Genomic DNA, 21,346 nt, shown 5'->3' with positions numbered 1-21,346 from the left:
CGAACTGTAGGCGCAGCGGGAGATACGCGTGCATCTGGGCATCTTTTAAAATTCAGTGGGTGCACGCAAGCCTGAATACACTCTGCACCTGCTTTGAAACAAAGCACCCACATGACATTCCCATGCATAATTTATCTCCCCCACCCCTTTCTTCCTCATGTAAAAATACAAACGCTGTTAATAGTGTAAATACTTTTGTTGCGCTCGGGGGGGTGGACCCCTGGCCTGTGGCAGTGCGGGAACCAACCACAGGGGGGCGGAGCACGAGAGGAGTCAGAGGCAGTGTTGATCTTAAGAACATAAGAACACGCCATACTGGGTCAGACCAAGGGTCCATCAAGCCCAGCATCCTGTTTCCAACAGTGGCCAATCCAGGCCATAAGAACCTGGCAAGTACCCAAAAACTAAGTCTATCCCATATTACCGTTGCTAGTAATAGCAGTGGCTATTTTCTAAGTCAACTTAATTAATAGCAGGTAAAATTATGCGAGTAGGTTGCCAAATGTACACACATAAGATACTTATAAAATAGCAAGATAAGCGTGTAACTGTTGGCACCACCCCAGAATGCCCCCAGACCACACCTTTATTTCCACGTATATGTGCACATGAAATCTGAAGTACGCACGTACTTTTGGTGTTTATAAAATAGTGACTATGTGAGTGCATGTAATTTATGTGCTTATCCTGTATGCTAATCTTATGCGCACACATGCCTTGAAAATTCACACCATAATGGGCATGCTAAAATACCACTTAACATGGCAAGCAAATAATTTTAGTTCTAGTATGTTAAATTTTATCTATTTTAACTTCACTCCATGAAGTTAGCATGTGTCACATTTAAAACTAATCGGAGAAAGTTCTTTTTTACTCAACGCACAATTAAACTCTGGAATTTGTTGCCAGAGGATGTGGTTAGTGCAGTTAGTATAGCTGTGTTTAAAAAAGGATTTGATGAGTTCTTGTAGGAGAAGTCCATTACCTGCTATTAATTAAGTTGACTTAGAAAATAGCCACCGCTATTACTAGCAATGGTAACATGGAATAGACTTAGTTTTGGGGTATTTGCCAGGTTCTTATGGCCTGGATTAGCCACTGTTGGAAACAGGATGCTGGGCTTGATGGACCCTTGGTCTGACCCAGTATGGCATGTTCTTATGTTCTTATGTTTAATTACATTCATTTTAATTAATTATAGAGGGATGAATTTTCAAACTATTTGTTGTGTAAAATTAGCATAAACCTTCATATGTAGCTTGAACTTACGTAATCGCTTTTTCAGAATTATAGAAAGCATGTGCATACTTTAGGGTTCATGCATTACGTTTACCGGCTTGCGGGCTGTCCCATGAGCCAGTTCGCTCACCCCAGCGTCGGCCTCCGTCTCCTCGAAGCGCAATGGGACGCCGTCAACTCACGGCCAGATGCCACCAGTCCTGTGATCTGTGACTCTCCTTAGGCTCATGATATTAGAGGGCTCGCGGTGGGAAAAGACCCAGGGCTCCCTCGGGTGACGTCAGACACTGAGGTTTATAAAAGGCCCTCTTGACCTCTATTTCTTTGCCTCAGCAACAGGTCCACCTTCTCTGGAAGAAGTGCATGTTGCTCCAACGTCTTGCCTTTGATCCAGCACTTCTGTCTTCAGCATCCTTGTCTTCAGTTCTTTGGTTCGTGTGCTTTTCTTCAGATCTTCAGCTTGTTCCTTGTTGCCCGCCTGTTCTTCTCTTCGTCTTCCTGCCCTGCTTGTCCATCCCGCCTTCCCTTCAGACGGACACCTGATTTGACCTTGGCCTGATCTTGGACGCACTTGAGCACTGACCACCACTTGCCTCAGGATAAGCTTGACCGTCACCTGCCACCTGACCCAGCTACCCTTCGACAAATCTCTCCGCCATCAGCAGAGGCCCCCACCTAAGACCCGGCACCCAAAGGCTCAACCCGAGGGGAACGAGGGTTGGTAAAGGGGAAGCTCCAGTTGGGCCTCTGCTTCTTCCAGTCCGTCTGCCGACGGTAGAGATCTGCAGGGCTCTGCCCTGCAGGTTGCATCAAACCTGCCTCAGCCCAATTGTCTATGACTACAACATCAATTGCACATATGTGTGCAAGAAAAAAAGGGGTGGTCTAAGGACGTTCCAGGGTGGAACCAATAGTTACATGCATACAGGTGAATTTTCAGAAGGATTTACAAGTGTAGATCAGGTAGCAGACAGTTACGTGCAAACAGGTAGCAATTTTCAAAAGCCATTTATCTGCATAAATTGCACTTACACAAGTAAATCCTATAGGCAATTCAACGGCACATATTTTAGCAATTTTCAAAAGCCCACTTTACATGTGTAAAACCCATGTGTAAATGTTTTTGAAAATTACCCCCATAAGTTGCAATGTTATAAGACTTACACACGCACATTTGGCAACACATAATTTTATACTTGCTAATTATCTTGCATAATTGATATCAGACTTGTTTACTGTGTACTATTGGCTGGGTGAACTGAGGAGAGTTCAAACTGAAGAACCAGGAGGGTCTTGATTATTTGCAGAAGGACCGGGCAAACTGGTAAATATATCAGAAAATTGGTAATTTCACTCATAGATCAAGTTTTAGGCAAGCAAGTGCTACTTTTTTTCCATGTGTACAATATACGCGCGTATATTTTTTAAATTGGTAGGAAAAGCATGCGCATTCAATGCATTATATATGTTTGCATGTAAGCATGCATACATGTATATGTCGAGGGGTAAGAATAATGGGGTCCATACTCTGCCTCTGAGTGACTAGATAAGTTGCCAGATACACAGAACCGTCTAAATTAACCAGGATATTCAGCAGCGCAGCAGCTATGGCCAAGTCCAGCAGCAAAGCGCGTTCAGGCAGCAGCATTGTATGAATTATTAAGAAGGCTGCTCACCCTGTAATAATGTTGCCAGCAGTAATTTTGTAATGGGTTTGACAGTTGCTTGGTTTTGATTGTTAATATTATTGTCCTTAACATAAGGCTTGGGGATAACCTGCATAGAGCAGCAATTACTACCATAAGAATCTTGCTGGGCAGACTGGATGGGTTATTTGGTCTTTTTTTGCCATTGTTACTCTTACTATGCAACCAAGTAGACTTAGGGGTGGATTTTAAAAGGACGCGCGCGCTACCCGGCGCGCGCACATGTACACCCGATTTTATAACTTGTGGGTGCAAGCTCCCCTCCCCTTTTTGCAAGCCCCGGGACTTACACACATCCTGGGGCTTTACACGCATCACCAGGCCTTTTTAAAATAGGCCTGGCACGTGTAACCTTTTTAAAATCCGGCCCTTAGGAAATAGCCACTACCTATCACTGTGCAATAGTAGCAGGGAATTTGTTTAGGATCTTGCAGGCTGTAATCTGGTATGGCCACTGCTGGAAACAGGATACTGATCCTGATAGATCCTCAGTCTGACCAAGTACGGCAATTCCCATGTTCTTATGTTTATAGGAAAACAAAATCTTGAACAATTTCATAATAAACAAACTCTCTATATAAATCCATGTTACAAGAATATGCCAAGTCCACATAAATGAGAAAGGAGCAAGAAATTACATTAAAAAAACCAACCCAATTATAAGAAAATAAGATTATAACTAGCCTACACTAGCTGCAAAAACACCATGGACCCAGGACTCGTAAGTGTTTTTCTTGTAAAGCAAATATATTTGCAAAAGAGATCAATGTTACATTTTTTCCATTCTCATATACCTGTTGGAGTGTCTTCTGCAAATATCACTGCAATGTTTCTAAGTATTTGCTTTATTAATAAAACAGAAGGACATGGTTTGAATAGTTTCTGCAAAATGAAATATTTGATCGGGCAAGGCCTATGGCACTTTTGACTTCCTCTTACTTAGCCGCTTCTCTCTGTATATTCAGAGATACATTTAATGGTCCTCTAGAGGCCTTCCTCAATCCAGGAGGGTTTTGTCTACCAGAGAACAAATATGCTCAGAAGGCCCCGTCAGTGGAAAGGTGCAAGACAAGTCACTCATTGCCCTTCAGATCCTCTAATGTTTCTTTAAAAAATGATAAGAAGGAAACAGATTTTAATCACTCAAAATCTCTATTTTTCTCTTTCAGGGACATTTCAAGAATGGAAATTGTTCAGAAAATGTCCAGCAACCAAACACTACAAAGAGATGCTTACGACACACAAAGTGTGCTCACAGGAGGGAAGAAAGGCAGGAGGGATATTTTTTGTACATTTAAAACAGTTGTATTGAGCCTATCCTTGATCCTAAGAGGGTTGGAATGCAATGCACATATTCAGATATTTGACAGGCTCACTATCTGACGGGAAAGTGAAACTGTCCAGAGAAAAGGAAATTCAATTACAAGGGGTCAAGATTTATTTATTTATTTATTTATTTATTTAAATGCTTTTAAAATATACCGACATTCATAGGACATATCATGCCGGTTCACAATCAACATTGTAAAGGAGGAAGAGGAAATTACAAATAACAGGGAGGGGGGAGGTGGAGCAGTGAAGGAAAAAGGAGAGGATGGGGGTCAGGTGACAGTAAGCGCAGAAGTTGCGGGAAGGAGAAAGGTAGTGAAGTGCTAGGGGAGAGAGAAATTGATAGGAACTGTGTTAAAAAAAAACTGAGAATAAAAAATTAACAAATTTACAATGGGAAGAACGAAAAATGAGAAAAAAAACCTTCTTAAATCAGAGGGTGATTGAGGCATGGAAAAGCCTACCAGAAGCAGAAAAAGCAGAATCGTGACATTATTTAAACATGCTTGGGACAGACACCGAGGGCATTGGTAAGGGAAGTGAGAGGCAAGAGTAGAGGAAATGAGGGAAGGGTTTTGAGTATTTGCTTTGTTAAATGAAACTTAATATGGGCTAAAGGGGAGAGAATGCAAGCCAATGCACAGAGTGGCAGTAGAGATGCATTGGATGTCCAAGATGTCTTGGGTGACCTGTACAGCATGGTCATGGTTGCAACCCTAACAGCAGTGCTATAGCATCATCGAGTTTCCAAGATGGCTGTGGTAGCCGGCGGCAGCTGTTTTGGAAAACAGCATCACTAGTTTTGGTGGCTGTGTGGTCTAATGTGAAACTTGGTGGTAAAATAAGAGAGGGACTCTGGGTGTAGGGTTGTGTGTGTGACTTGTAGGAATCAAAGAGGAAGACGACAAGGCCTGGAACGGCATTGTCTCAGAATTTAAACCTGTTTGGGGAAGATATGGAGGGCAGTGGTGGGAACTGGGTTGAGAGGTCAGGTAAAGACGTGAAGGGGGGGGGGGTGGTAGTTTAAGTATATGAATGTATATGCTCATCTATCCAAAATGGTACAGGACCAGCAAAGAAGGATTTCATCAGGACAGGTTGGTCTTTATCTGCTATCCCAAGAGAAAAATATCTCAGGATTCACCAAGTTGTGGTAAATGACTCTGTGGCTTGGGGAATCACTCTGCTGCTGCGTGAATCCTGCGGCATTTTTCCCTGCTGGAAAACACCAGGTCTTGCAGTATTTTCCCGAGGGGAAAAATAACATGGCGGGAAAAAAAATACCCCTTAAGCACCCACGATGGCAGCCCCGGGACCGTGGGGGCTGCCTTTGCTTAAAGGGTCTACTCAGCTGAGTGAACACTCCCATAGAGTATTAAAATCCCCAGGGCTCTGCATAGACTTCTTGTTCCCCTCTCCTCCCTCCCCCAGGGCCATCCTTGCAGGCAGCCCCATAGTTGCAAAAGTTTAAAAAAAAAAAAAAATCAAACCTTACACTGCCCCACCCCCAATCCAGCCCCGGGATGCCAGGAGGCCTGGACCCCCACTCCCTGAACCCCCTTTTCAAAAACATAAATGACCCTGGTAGTCCAGTGGAGTGCCCCGCCGCCCAACGCCCGCATAAACAAAAAGGATTCCAGGTGGTCTGGTGAACCCATAAGCCCCTATACCCCTGGACTCTCCTTACTTAGAAAAGCATGATTTGTGGTACAGAGAGGGGGCCGAGAGCACTCCAGGAGAGAGGGGGTGCCAGCGTGGCCATTTGGCTAGGGCCTACAGTGTTCAAGGGGCCTACTTTTGTTGGGCAAAAAAAAAAAAAAAAAAGCTAAATATATCTGTTTCTAACAGGTATAAATACAAATTTCAATTGTAATTGAAGAATTTGCTAACAAAAAAGCTTGTGAAGCCTTCTTCAATAAATAAAAATGATTCGGGAAATGTAGAAAACGATTTCTCTTATTAAGTTTCCCATCAGAACCTTACATAGGGGCCTACTTTTCTTAGCTGGCACGGGCCGAATTCCTGCTCTCTCCGGCCCTGGCCGAGAGCATCACCTGGGCTCCGGCCCAAGCAGCTTCCATTCTCTAAAATGGTGCTGCCCGGCCTTTGCTTCCAGGGGCGGATTGGCTTATCGAGGGATCAGGCATCCCCTGGTGGGACGGTCGCGCTAGTCACGTGGTCTGCCGAGCGCAGCCGTGATAGAGCCGCCCTCGGCAGACCACATGGTATCTCCTAGGCCGGCCTAGGCAGCGAATCCCCGGGCCGGTCTTCATCGGGAATTCAACGCTGTTTGCTTCTATCACGTGATATATCTTGCGTCATCTCTATAGCATTTTTCACGCAGTGAATGGCCTAACACGGCTCCGTGAATGACACCCCCTGAGGTTGTGAGCCCTCTGGGGACAGTGAAGCACCTACAGTGCCTGAATGTAATCCGCTCTGGAGAGCCTGAGAAAGCAGAATATAAATGAAATGACAGCTCTTCTTGTTCATGCCGAGAGGAGACTCTTTTTTTCTTATTTTTAATGACCATTCAGCTTCCTCTACTCCTTGGGATTCTACGTGAATTAGAAGCTGTCCCTACGAGAGTTATAGCACCGTCCGCAGCCGCTTATCAGTTTTCCAACATTTTATCCTTTCCGCTGCCTTTCTTTAATAAGCCCATAGTGGGTCACTAATTGCGATTCTTTCCGGACTCCCTGAGTCCCGCCCATCAGTGCCACTTGGAGCTGCGGTTCCCTTCGGGTCTACGATCTATAACTCGGTAACATTTTTAGACTTTGTTGGCCCGATAAGCAGAAAAGGGGCCGAAACTCAGATCATCCAGTGAGTCCAGCTGACACTTCATTGGGAATTTCCCTACAACTCTGGGCAAGTTTGAGCTGTGAATTTTAAAATAGCAATGCTTTTTCATTACCTACAAAACTGCATTTTAAGCAAGGATGCTGCTTTTTCAGGGGTCACTCTCCCCTCCCCTTTGCTATCAGATCCCCTGCCTTCCAAGTTTCTCCTCCCTTTTTCCCTTTCCACAGTCTCTTGGCTCCGCATTCTACATTTCTTCTCTCTCCCTCTCCTTGCCTTCTTTTTTTCTTTGCCTTCCTTCTTTCCTCCCCTAGTCTGTCATTCTTCCACCCCCCACCATTCACTTCATTTGTCTTTTGGCTCTGCTGCTCCTCTGCCCCTGGTAAAATATCTTTCTCCACTGAATCTGGAGGCAAGGCCATTGGTGCCAGCAAGAGCCCACTTGTTGCACCTAGACTGTCCTGTAGAGGAATAGTATGGATGCGCATTCGAGTGAAATGAAAATGGAAAAAAGACAAATGAACCTATTTTTATTTTGTATCAAACAAAACCAAAACCCCCAATTTTTTGTTCATGTTCATTTTCGTAAATAGTGTCCACAGTGTTCAAACTGCATGAACTAGTTGCCAAAAACAAATAAGAACAAAAAAAAAACAAAACTATACAAAAACATAAAACATAAAAAGTGCAAGAAATGAAAACGAAAACATGACACATTTTTTGGCCATGCACATGCCTAAGGAGTAGTTCTGGGGAGGGCTGCGGTATTCTGCATTAGCAGCAGACATTGGTGTAGCCAGCAGGAACATCAGGCAGGTAGCATCTGTCAGGGCACCACATGAGCAGCATATAAATGTACACGTTGACTATTCTACACCATCTGATAATCTTTTAGGGCACCACTGATATCACATTCACATACAGTGTGACTTGTATTACGAGTTTTTATCAAACATCCGTGTCACATGTGTCTGGGAGCACTCCAACTGCTAAATGCTTTTTCTAAATATATGAATTTATGCATTTTTCTCTCTGTCTTTTTCTGAACTTTTTCAAAGTTCTGCTGCTGGTAGTCCCAACGTTTATTACCCCTTCCTCCCTACCCCTCTCCCACCCACCCAAGAGGATGTTTCTCTAATAGAGATTTCCTAAGGCAGATAACCAAAGATCTTCAATCAAATTAAGTGCCTTTTTAAGGGGTAAATCTGGTTAACAGCTTTTTTTTGTTTATAGATGGAAGTTCTCCATTGCAGGATTTCTTAATATAAGAATGTTCTTTCTTTTTGGAACATTGCTTCTCTGTTAAAACATAGGAACAGAAATAGAATGGTTGATGGTCCTCCTAGTTTTCCTAGTTATTCCTGTTCACACTGCCAACTTGTGCCAAGGGTACATCCCCACTGCCAGTGCATGACAGCCTGTAAGATATCATTCCTTATCCAAAACAATTTATGGTACCTTTGTTCTCCACCCTCCTGGGTAGCTGAGAGAACTGTGTTAAGTGAAGTGCCACAGGGTTTAGTGTTGGGATCGGATCTGTTCAATATCTTTGTGAGCGACATTGCGGAAGGAATAGAAGGTAAAATTTGCCTATTTGCAGATAATACCAAGATCTTCAATAGAGTGGACACTCCTGAAAGAGTAGAGAGAATGAAAAGTGATTTAGGAAAGCTGGAAGAGTGGTCGAAGATTTGGCAGCTGGGAATGGATTCAATGGCAAGAAGCGCAGATTCATGCATCTGGGATGTGTTAATCCAAAAGAGCTGTATATGAAGGGGAATGTAAGACTGATATGCACAGACCAGGAGTGAGATCTTGGGGTAATAAGGTCTGTAGATCTGAAGATGGCAAAACAATGTGACAAGGCGATAGCTAAAGCCAGAAGAATACTGGGCTGCATAGGGAAAGGAATAGTCAGTAAGAAAGAGGTGGTGATGACTGATGATGCCTTTGTACAGATCCTTGGTGATGCCTCCTTTGGAGTACTGTGTTCAATTCTGGAGGCCATATCTGAAGGGGGATAAAGACAGGATGGAGGCGGACTAGAAATGAGCGACCAAAATGATGTTGGATCTGTATCAGAAGACCTATGAGGAAAGGCTGAAGGATCTGAATATGTATTACCCTGGAAAAGAGGAGGGACAGGGGAGATATGATACAGACCTTCAGATACCTGAAAGGTTTTAATAATGCACTATCATCAAACCTTTTCTGTTGGAAAGAAATTAGTAGAACTAGAGATCAGAAAATGAAACTTCAGGGATGAATACTGAGAATCATCAGGAAATATTTATTCCCGGGGAAGGTGGTGGATGCCTGGAATGCCCTTCTGGAGGAGATGGTGAAGTAAAGAACAGTGAAAATTCATAGGGGCATGGGATAAATGCTGTGAATCCCTTAAACTAGAGGATGGAAATGAAGAAAAATGTGCAGGGGGATAACTTGCTCTTGCGGCAGTTACTACCCTTAGCCAATAAGCCTACATACTGTTAATGCATCTCTATCAGTGCTCTCTTCTTCAACGGCAAGGACTTACAGGGAATTGGATTCTAGAGATGTGCATCGTTTTTTGTGTTCGTGTCGTTCTTCGTTTTTCGGCCGCCATGGAAAATGTCGTTTTTTTTTCGGTTCAGGTCTTTTTTTTCCCGCGAAAAATCGATTTTTAGTTAGTGCGCGCTAACTCCCCGTTAGCGCGCGCTAACTCCTGTTAGCGCGCACTAACAAAAACCGTTAGATTTTGTTAGTTTTTGTTACTTTTTGTTAGTGCGCGCTAACAGGACTTAGCGCGCACTAGCGGGGAGTTAGCGTGCACTGACTCCCGTTAGTGCGCACTAATCGGAAAAACGAATTTTTGCGAAAAAACAGGAAAATCCTGATTTTTTTCGGGCTCCCTGAAACATGCCGAATTAGACAATTTCGTTGCAATTTTCCAATTCAGCAAAAACGAATGCACATCTCTATTGGATTCAGACAGTAACCAATAAGGGCCCTGCTTTTACAGTCTGGGATACTGATAAACCTGAGGGTAACCTGCACGGCCTGGCAGATACTACCATAGTCTTGCTGGGTAGACTGGATGGATCATTTGCTCCTTTTCTGCCATCATTTCTATGTTTCTAGATTATTTGCAAGGCACATACTAACACACACACTCACACTCACCTGGAGTAACTGTAACATAAAATGTGCCCTTTTAAGTTGCCATGCAATTCTCAGCTTACACCCCCAGGATCCCTCTGGCTAAGAAAAGTCACTGATTGTGATTTCAAATTCTGGGTGCTAGATTTGGTGGAGAAATAGCTTTGGCATGGAGAATGAGAAAAATGACAGCTAGGAAGGTGACAGTGATGGATTTTCAAAGTGCATGCACGTCGTGTACGAAGCAGATGAAATGAGCAAAGAAAATGGATTCCTCTGATTTCTGCACGTTAACTGTATGGCACAGATAGCATTTCTGTTGCTAAACTAGTGTGGGTAGCAAGGAGTTTTATTTTGCACTTAGGGATGGACCTTAGTGGAGTGCCTCAGGGATCTGTATTGGGACCCTTACTGTTCAATATATTTATAAATGATCTGGAAAGAAATACGACGAGTGAGATAATCAAATTTGCAGATGACACAAAATTGTGCAGAGTAGTTAAATCACAAGCAGATTGTGATAAATTGCAGGAAGACCTTGTGAGACTGGAAAATTGGGCATCCAAATGGCAGATGAAATTTAATGTGGATAAGTGCAAGGTGATGCATATAGGGAAAAATAACCCATGCTATAATTACACAATGTTGGGTTCCATATTAGGTGCTACAACCCAAGAAAGAGATCTAGGTGTCATAGTGGATAACACATTGAAATCGTCGGTTCAGTGTGCTGCGGCAGTCAAAAAAGCAAACAAAATGTTGGGAATTATTAGAAAAGGAATGATGAATAAAACGGAAAATGTCATAATGCCTCTGTATCGCTCCATGGTGAGACCGCTCCTTGAATACTGTGTACAATTCTGGTCGCCGCATCTCAAAAAAGATATAATTGCGATGGAGAAGGTACAGAGAAGGGCTACCAAAATGATAAGGGGAATGGAACAACTCCCCTATGAGGAAAGACTAAAGAGGTTAGGACTTTTCAGCTTGGAGAAGAGACGACTGAGGGGGGATATGATAGAGGTGTTTAAAATCATGCGAGGTCTAGAACGGGTAGATGTGAATCGGTTATTTACTCTTTTGGATAGTAGAAGGACTAGGGGACACTCCATGAAGTTAGCATGGGGCACATTTAAAACTAATCAGAGAAAGTTCTTTTTTACTCAACGCACAATTAAACTCTGGAATTTGTTGCCAGAGAATGTGGTTCGTGCAGTTAGTATAGCTGTGTTTAAAAAAGGATTGGATAAGTTCTTGGAGGAGAAGTCCATTACCTGCTATTAAGTTCACTTAGAGAATAGCCACTGCCATTAGCAATGGTTACATGGAATAGACTTAGTTTTTGGGTACTTGCCAGGTTCTTATGGCCTGGATTGGCCACTGTTGGGAACAGGATGCTGGGCTTGATGGACCCTTGGTCTGACCCAGTATGGCATTTTCTTATGTTCTTATGTTCTTAGTGATGGCTTTCTGTAGCTTTAAAGGGTGTATGTGTATTGTGCCTTTTCCTGAAAGGTGCGAAAGACAAGGAGGACATCTAGATGAGGAATCCTGCAGCACAGAGGTTTGTTCTAGAAAAGTGATTTTTTTGTACTTCTGATGCAGACTCCATGTGGAGTGTAAACATGCACCGAGATCACATTGCTGCCACTTAGAATTAATACGGAGTAGAGAAAAGACATCTGGAAGTCAGTAATGTTTGAGCTATTTTTTTAAATGTATATATCGATGTGATTTGCCAGCTACTCCTCCCTGTGTGACTCTAGTCCTGTCCAAGCTTGGCGGCTAAGCACGGTCAGGCCTGGCGAGTGCTTGGAAGGCCGTCAGAAGGGGTAGGTGGTAAAGGTGACTGCAGCAGGGCACCCATGCATTTGTCTGGATACGGGGCCCCAGCGCTCCAGGGCTGCCATTGGAGCTGCAGGAGGTTTCCAGAGCTCCTACGCAGCCTCTGGACTGTGGCCGAACCATCGCAAGGGGCCCTGGTCTGGCCGAGCACATCTTCCAAAGGTTTCCCCACTCCTGTGACTGGCCCCACCCCCCTCCCACACCTGGCCCCAGTACCTGATTGCTCGGGGTACTCTTTTACCCAGCGATGGGCCCGAGTACTTTGATGGGCAGCTGCCCAGGAAAGCCAGGGTCAGTCGGATGCAGCGGGCAGTGGCGACCGACTGTAGTACCTTGCCAAAGAAGAACCACGGTGACGAGGTGAGCCCCGACCGCCAGCACCCGCATCTGACCAAGCTGCACGACCCCCGTGCCACCGGGCTGAGGTCCTGCAACCAGTTCTTTACTTCTAACTTTCCCCCAACTTCTGTCTGATAATTGGTAAAAATGAAAGTCTTATCATTCAGCCTGTGTAAAAAGTGCGTCTAATCAGGACTCCCCTTCATTGCCATTCAAGTGACAAAATAGCTATGTAAATCAATCATAAAGTTGTGGCACCACGCCGCGCTAGATTTTCCAAAGAATCAGTTCGATTTCTTTAGTTCTCCTGATTCCTAGTTTATCTATCTATCTATCTATCTATCTATCTATCTATCTATCTATCTATTCATGTATTTATTTTTTTGTCTTTCTCATTTTTGTCCTAATCTGTTTGACTTCTTATATTTTTACACTTTTCGGAGTTACTCGATCATGATCCACATCATCCTAATTGTAAGTCAAGAATGAGAGGGCTTATTTTGACTGTAACTCTCGATGTCAGTACTGAGTAGTGCAACCCAACCTGTCAAAATCCCTGCTGAAAGTCTCGCAACAGGCTTAGAACAATCCCCTTATCCTATTTCCACTGGGTGTTATCTCCGGTTAATCATTTTAACTGTACAGCTCTCCAGACAAAAGTACAGAAAAAAAAATAAAATAATAATGGTTATTGTTTTGATGAAAGTACATAAAATGTAAATCATCTATTTTACTGGAATGCGGCAGTGATTATAATACTTCATAGAGCTTTGCATTCATTCACGCTTATTTGTGTTATATTTAGCGTAACCTTGATCCTCAGGGTTTTTGTTTTGACATGAACAAGCACCTGTGTAAAACTTGTTATTTTAATGGCTTTTCTTAGTAAAATAAAAGAAATCAACGGTGTATTTCTCTTTTCTACAAAAGACTGTAAGGCATAAAAAAGTATTATTATCTTAAAGGACTCTTAATACGGTTCTATTAATGGAAAAAGACCTCAGTGACTCCTTTGTGTGATGTGTATTAACTGTGAGAAGACCATGCAAGGGCTACTGTGATGACAATTTGAAAAAAAAAAAAGTGTATAACTCCACCACAATTAAACCTCCTGTTACTTGCTGTTTCACGGAACAATGGAGAAACGTCTTAAAATACCTCAAAATAAAGGCTTTCTAAAAGTTAGATATCACCAATTGCCTTAGGCAAGAGCTGTACAGCCATTTCTTTTATTTTAAATCCACAATTTTTATATTTTTTTGAAAAAAAACAATTTCTTCAATAAAGGGCTTTTAACAATACAAAACCATATGTGAGGGAACCTCCGACTTCCTTAAGTGATCGGCCCCAGCTATCTGGCCCAGTCCACATTAACCCCCAACCCAGCAAGAGATTCTGGGCCCAGGGAGGATCCCTTCAGCCTAGCATAAGAAGACAGGGCCCAGAAGGGTTAGAGGGGCCCCGGGGAGGAGGCAGGAACTTAGCCTATGCTAAAACCTGCTATGTGTAATGTCTCTGTGATATCTGAACTTCAAGGTGAGCTGCATCCTTTATTGGTTTTGCTTTGCACTTTCTGTTCACTGTAAATGAAGTGCACAAAAAGCAAACAGCCAGAGTCTGCCTCTTTATTCCTTCTGGCTGTTTCCATGCCACTGTCGCCCAAGTTACCACATATGGTGGTAGCAGTGGGATATCCTGCCTAAGCGGGAAACTCAGCCAGGATCCCACAACCACAGCAGCAGAAAAAAAAACCAAAACCCTGCAGAGTTTATATTCTCTTTTTCCTGGGGCCTCCCAGTTTGACTCACTAACTGAAGCTACACAGGCCAAAGGGGGTAGCCCACCTGAACAGACAGGGTTCAAGCAGTGACTGAGGGCCGGACAGGCCAGCAAGTGTTTTCTGTTTGTTTTCCCCCTCTCTTTTGCCCGGAGAGATACTCTTGGAAAGCAGAGAAGATGGAAGAAGTGATCCTGGTCCTTGCTACAGGGCAGCAGAAACTGCAGAATGCCCTGCAAATCTAAATTGACCAGACTGTGAGAACAACTTACGCAGCAAAATACACAGGTAGCACAGGCTGTGCAGACAGCTGTGACTAGGCCACCTTTCTTGTCTCCAGTCATACTGAAGATGACCCTGGGAGGAGATCTTGATTTTTTTTCTGAAGAATTTTGAATGGACAGCTCGATTGGCAGGCTGGTCAGAAGATAGTTGGATGACCTGTCTGGGGAGTCTACTCACTGGGAGTAGGCAAGAGGCTTTTCAAACCACCAATTTGGAAGGGAGGGCCACATAATAGGAAGTCACAGCAGGCATCCTAGAGATAGCGGGACTCACTCCAGAAGCCTACTGACAACAATTTCATCGAGGAGTCCTCCAACAAGAGGATAATCTATGGAACCTTTTCTATCCAAATTAAGGATGTGGCTTGGAAGTGACTGCACCCAAAAAGGAAGACTGGAGTGAAGGTAGCCAATGCACTTTTGCTGGAATAATTCCTAGATGGCCTAGAATGCCCTATGTGGCAGTTGGTATGCAGACACCCAAAAGCTAGAGACAGAGTTGGAAATGGTGGAAGTTTATTACCAAGCTCGGTCCATCCCTGAATCGCCATGAGTTCATGGGAGACAACTCAGCCCAGGTAGAGGTCTCCGAAGTCCTAAGGACAGGAGAACCCAACAGCCAGTGGAGCCAGGCAGGCTGGACTTTTCTCTTCAACTGCAAAAACTAAGGGACTGCCATGTTTCAGCTGTGGGGAGAGAGGCCATTTTGCATGGGATTGTCCCTGCAGGGAAGGGGAGCCATTAGACATTAATGCTGTGGCCCCACACTTTTGTAGTTTCATGGATCTCCCCAGTCGGGGACTCTCTACTTTTGTGGTTGCAGTTGAGTAAGATGGCATTCCTACCCATGCATTGGTGGGCTCTGGGAGTATAAAGATGCTAATTCAAAAAGAATTAGTGAAACAGGTACAGATTGATTACAAGAGTCGTGACCCTGACATGATTCCATGGGGACCAACGGCAATATCCAACAAGCCAGATACAGACAAGACCCCAGTCAGCCAAGACAAAATAGAAATGAGAGTTCTTTCTTGGCTACCCTATCCCATGGTCATAGGATGGGACTGTCCAAACTTTGAGAACCTGTGGACCCAGCTCACAACGGGGTTCATGCAGCAATAACAATGAAGAATTTGTATTTCCAGAACTCTTTCCCTTAGAAGACCCAGACCTGTACCATAAAAAATCTAAAACTTCTAAGTCCTGGAGGCAATGCCAACAGGACACATACATTATGCTGGTAAGTTAGAAGTAACTAGGGAGGAAAGGTCAGGGGAAGAGCAGCAACCCACGCAAAATGTCACACCTGGTCCCTTTTAGAGGGAAAAGGGGAATGACCTGGGGAGCTTCAGATGGGCCAAGATGAAGTCCTTTAAGTGGGCCTGAGAGCATACACAGAGGGTGGATGGAAAGCCAGTCCCTGGGATGCAGGTTAGAGACCTATTCCTCCTTATTTTGTATTAAAGTTGACCTACCTACTTTACCGAGTTACAAAGGGAAGTGTGGAAGGGGAATTGATAGAACTCCAAGTTCCCAAACCATATCACCAGAAGGTTATGCAACTAGCTCATTGCCACCTTCTAGGGGGTCACTTGGGATAGGAAAAGATCTGAGAGAAAATTTTGTCACAGTTCTATTGGCCTGGCCTACATAAACAGGTCCAGTTGTATTGCCAGTCCTACCCTACCTGCCAACTCACAAAGCCTGCTGGCATATGGACTAGGGTTGCCAACTGGCTCCAGATTTTCAGGAAAGGTTGATCTAGTTCTGGTTTTACTCCTCTGCATGCAGATACATATAGTCTTGCTTTTTGTAGGGAATGCAATATGGAAATCAGAATAAGTCCCAGCATGCAGTGGAATAAAACCAGTACTGGATCAACCTGTCCTGAAAATATGGAGCCAGTTGGCAACCCTAGCACAGGTGGCACCTCTCATTCTAATGCCCATAATTGAGACCCCTTTTCGAAAATGTGGGAATGGATCTTGTGGGTCCACTAGAGAGATCTAGAGGAAATAAGTCCATCTCGTCATTCTGGACTATGCCACAAGATATCTGGAGGCAGTACTGGTATGGAATATGAAAACACCATTGTTGGTGACCATCCTAATGGAGGTATTTTCAAGACTTGAGCTGCCCAAGGAGATCCTGATGAATTAGGGAATTTCATTTATCTCCAAGGTAATGAAACAGCTCTGTACCTTGATCAAGGTAAAAGCTCTAAGTACTTCAGTGTATCACCTTCAGATCAATGGCCTTGTCGAGCATGTCAATCAGATACTCAAATGAATGTTGAGAAAATTTGAGGTTGAGGACAGCAAGAATTGAGATGCATTGCTACCCTATGTGCTGTTCGCAATCCACGAAGTACCACAGAGCTCAATGGGGTTTTTCCCTTTGAGCTGCTATATGGGAGGAAACTGAGATGAATGTTGGACATAGCTCATGAGACTTGGAAATACAAAAGTAACCTTGAGCAGAACCTTGTTGACTATGATCTCTGAGAGCAGAATCACCTAAAAAAGGTGGGAGAGGTGGTCTGCCTATGCCTAACAAAGGCTCAGGCTACCCAAACCCGAGATTACAATAATCCTAATGTCCAAAGAATATTTCAGCTGGGGGGACCACATCATTGTCGTCCTCCTATCTTCAGAAAGCAAGTTTATAACCCATTGGCAAGGACCCTATTAAGTTCTAGAGAAAAACAGGACCCGTGGATTACAAAATAGCCCATCCAGATAAATGAAAGAAAACTCAAATCTACCACATAAATCTTTTGAAGAAGTGGGTTGCACAGGAGTGTGCTGTGGTGCAAGAAGGAGAGTTTGGTTCAGAGATCTGCTCTGAGGTGGACTGAACACAGATTCCTTTTTCGGAGAGCATCTGTCCATCACACAGATAGCTGATATAAAGCAGCTGGTGGAACTAAACAAGGAGATCTTCTCACACCTACCAGGTCATACCTACCTGGTATAGCATGGAATTGTAGTACAACAATGACACTGTCAGATTCCCGAGGCCAGGTGCTGCATCACTGAAACCGAGCTGAAGGAGATTTTCTTACTCAGGGTTATAGAGGAATCTAACAGTGACTGGTCCTCACCCATAGTGTTGGTGCTGAAGCCACTTGAGAGCATAAGGTTCTGCATTGACTTTAAAAAGGTCAATGTCTCAAAACTCAATGAATATCTGATGCCATGAGTGGATGAACTGATTGAGCATCTGGGATCAGCCTAGTTCATCTTTATCCTGGACCTTACAAAAGGCTATTGGCAGGTACCTCTCATGCTAGCAGTGAAGGAGAAGATTCTGTTCTTGATCCCAGGGGAACTTTTCTAGTTTACCATACTCTTGTTTGGACTCCTAGGCATCCCTGCAATGTTTCAATGATTGGCCGACTGCCTGCTCTGCCCACAACAAGGGTACATAGCTGCCTACTTGGATGATATCATTGGGTACAGCCCAGATTGGAAGACACATCTAAGCCAACTCCAGGCCATGCTAACCAGTCTGAGGAAAGCAGGACTGATGGCCAATCCTAAGAAGTGCCTGTTGAGAGGTCAAGAAGTCCATTATCTCAGCTATACCCTGGGAAAGGGCAAGGTCCATCTGCAGACCTGAATGATCGAGATGATCATCAGGATGCCAGTCCCACAAACAAAAGTGAAAGTGAGAGCATTCCTAGGCCTTACAGGATACTACAGAAGGTTGATCCCCAGTTATATGGATAAGGCAGAGCATCTCACAAGGCTGTTGTTGAAGAAAACACCAGAAAGGGTCCAGTGGTCAGCTGAAGCAGAAAAGGCCTTCCAGAGTCAGAAAGAGGTGTTATGCTCTGAACCAATCCTGATAAGTGCGAACTTCACTGAACCCTTCACAGTGCAGACCGATGCCTCAGAAGTAAGCATCAGAGCAGCCTTAGTCCAAGAGAAGGATGGTCAAGAACATCCTGCAACATACATTAGCCGAAGGTTGATGCCTCGAGAGAGGCATTACTCTACAGTTGAAAAGAAGGCCTTGGCAGTCAAGTGGTCTTTAGAAGCCTTCATTTATTACCTGCTATGACGGCAGTCCATGCTCATAATGGACCACCAATTGCTCCTATGGATAAATAGAAATAAGGAGTCCAATGTGAGGGTGATGAGATGGTTCCTGGCCCTAAAACCATTCAACTGTAAGATCAGACATAGGGCAGGAAGAGAGAATGCCAATGCAGATTTCCTGTCCAGAGAGGTGTCCCTGATAAAGGCAAGTGTTCATCCTGGCAAGACTGAGCTGAGGGGGAGGGTATGAGAGGCATTCCACAGAAAACTCAGACCACATTAAGGGGCTGGCCACAGCTATCTGGCCAGTTCCAACCAGGAGCCCTTCAGCCTAGCATAAGAAGACAGGGCCCAGAAGAGCTAGAGATAGGCAGGAAGTCAGCCTACGCTGACACTTGCTATGCATAAACTGTCTTTGCTACCTGAATTTTAAGGTGAGCTGTATCCTTTATTTGTTTTACTTTGCACTTTCTGCTCACTGTAAATAAATTGCACAAAAAGGAAACCGCCAGAGTCTGCCTCCTTACTCCTTCTGGCTGTTTCGAAGCCGCTCTCACCCAAGTTACCACACCATGCATGCAAAAAATTAATTAATCAAAAAAAAAAGAAAAAAGAAACTTTAACAGCTTATTCTTCCCCTGTCATGCTCATCCAGCAATCCATTCATCTGTTCAGCTGAGCAAGCGCCATCCATGCTTCAAGGACAGCAAAACGAATGCAATGTGGGCTGCGTTCTGAAAACTTTCACTTATGAACATAATTTGTCGCAATATCATCTTAAGAGATAGCATTACTAGAAACGGAGGGTAACTTTCAAACAACTCCATGCAGCTACATTTATGCACGCTGTGCAGTGATCTATAATAGTATTTTATAACCCTCTTATATCAAATACGCACATATTATAATATATGTGTATGTATGCCCCAACCTACACACATGTGTATACTTATTTATTTATTTATTTTTTTTAAATTCCTTACTGGCCCCTCCGATAACTTAGGGGCGACTTACAGTAAAAACACACATAATTAGTGTACATTCTTAAAACAGACCAGCAGACATTTATGTTGCTGTAGAGAAACTGAATGCAGATTGCGAAACAACTCTGCGTGGATAATGCACACTGGGTTGAGAAAACTTTATTAGATGAAAAGGTCTTAAGCATCTTCTTAATTGTTTTTGAGACCCTTGTACTATGAATTTTGGACAGCAGGGAGTTCCATATTGTGGGGCCACAGATAGAAAAGGCTCGTGTCACTGTAAGACGCACAGTTCTTGGAGAGGGCAATACATGCAATGCATTGAATGCGCATATTTTTCCTACCAGTTTTAAAAAATATACACACCTATATTTTATCTGCGAAAAAAAAAAAAAAAGTACGTCTTGCTCATGTAAAACCCGATTTACAAGTGGAAATTGGTACATTTTAAAACATGGGCGTGTAATTGGAATTACCAGCTTTTTTGATTCCTCCGTCGGTTCACCCATTCCTTCTGCAAGTCATCGAAACCATCCTGGTTCTTCAACCTGACCTGCCACTAGTTCCCCCAGACCTCCTACCTAGTCAATAGTGCTCGATAAACAAGTCTGATATCAATTACGCAAGATAATTAGCAGGAGTAAAATTATGCAAGCTGCCACATGCACACACACAAGTCTCTTATACAATAGCAATTTTGGCCCCATCCCGAAATGTCCTTAGACTTCCCCTTTTATCCGCATGTATATGAGTACGAGAAATACATGCTTCTGAAGTTTATGAAATAGCGATTACGAGAGTACATGCTACTTATGTGCAGATATACTTATTTTTACATGCATGACTCTTTGAAAATTCACCCCATAATGTTTTCAAACAAAAGGATTTGAAACAGGGCCCACATCAGATTTATTTTGCTCTCTTTGAAGATTTTGGATGGAGTTTATTCAGTTGAAGAGATGAATGAACTGCTTGATGAACATGTACTGTATTTATTTATCTATCCATCTATTTATTTATTTATTTAAAATTACTTCTATCCCACGCCCTCCAAGATTCGGGGTGGGTTACATGAGAGAACATGAACTATTTAATACAACAAATATAAAAGATGACATTTTATAATAAAACAGTACGTTCAGTAATTAAAGTCAACAATGCTCTCTGCTAAAGGTAAATTAGTTTCCAGCTTGGAAAGCCTGAGTAAATAGGTACATTTTTATTGCTTTCTTGAACTCTTTGTGACGTGACTGGAGAAAAAAAAACTCATAGAGGAACAAAAAATGGATACATTTTCTGGCTAAATTTACCCATATAAATTATCTTGGATAATCAACAGGATAAACATCCCACCGAATGTGCCCAAATAAAGTTATTCGGCTACCTTAGCTGGATTACTTTAAATCTAACTGGTTATCTTTTGAATATCACTGGTTAGGTTTAAAGTTATCCAGTTTCGTGTTCCCAGATGATTTTCTAAAGAAAATAGCCAGATAAGTAGAGGGGATCTGCCAAAAAGAAAAAGAAAGATGGGCCGTGGGCCTAGCAGCCCTTATCCCTGTCCCTCACTCAAGCTGGAAAAAAGTGGCCTGCCGGACCAGGCCCTCCTGATCCCTGAAAGCCTTCCAGGTAGGAATTAAAAATAAAAGTGGTAATGGTTGGTGCCATCTCTCCCATCCAGCCTCCTCCCCAGTTAATAGTCCTTTCAAAAGAAGGCCCCAGTCCTCTCCCTCCCTCCCAGCCACCTGGTACCTGGAAGAACCTCTTCTCAGCACCAGGATCACTGCTCTGGCAGCATTTAGTCTTTCATAACTGAAAAGTTATGGTTAGCCAGCGATATTGAAAACTGTATGCGGCTAAA

This window comes from Rhinatrema bivittatum, chromosome 1, assembly GCF_901001135.1.
Source record: "Rhinatrema bivittatum chromosome 1, aRhiBiv1.1, whole genome shotgun sequence".
NCBI lineage: Eukaryota > Metazoa > Chordata > Amphibia > Gymnophiona > Rhinatrematidae > Rhinatrema > Rhinatrema bivittatum.
Note: the sequence above shows the minus strand (reverse complement) of the source record.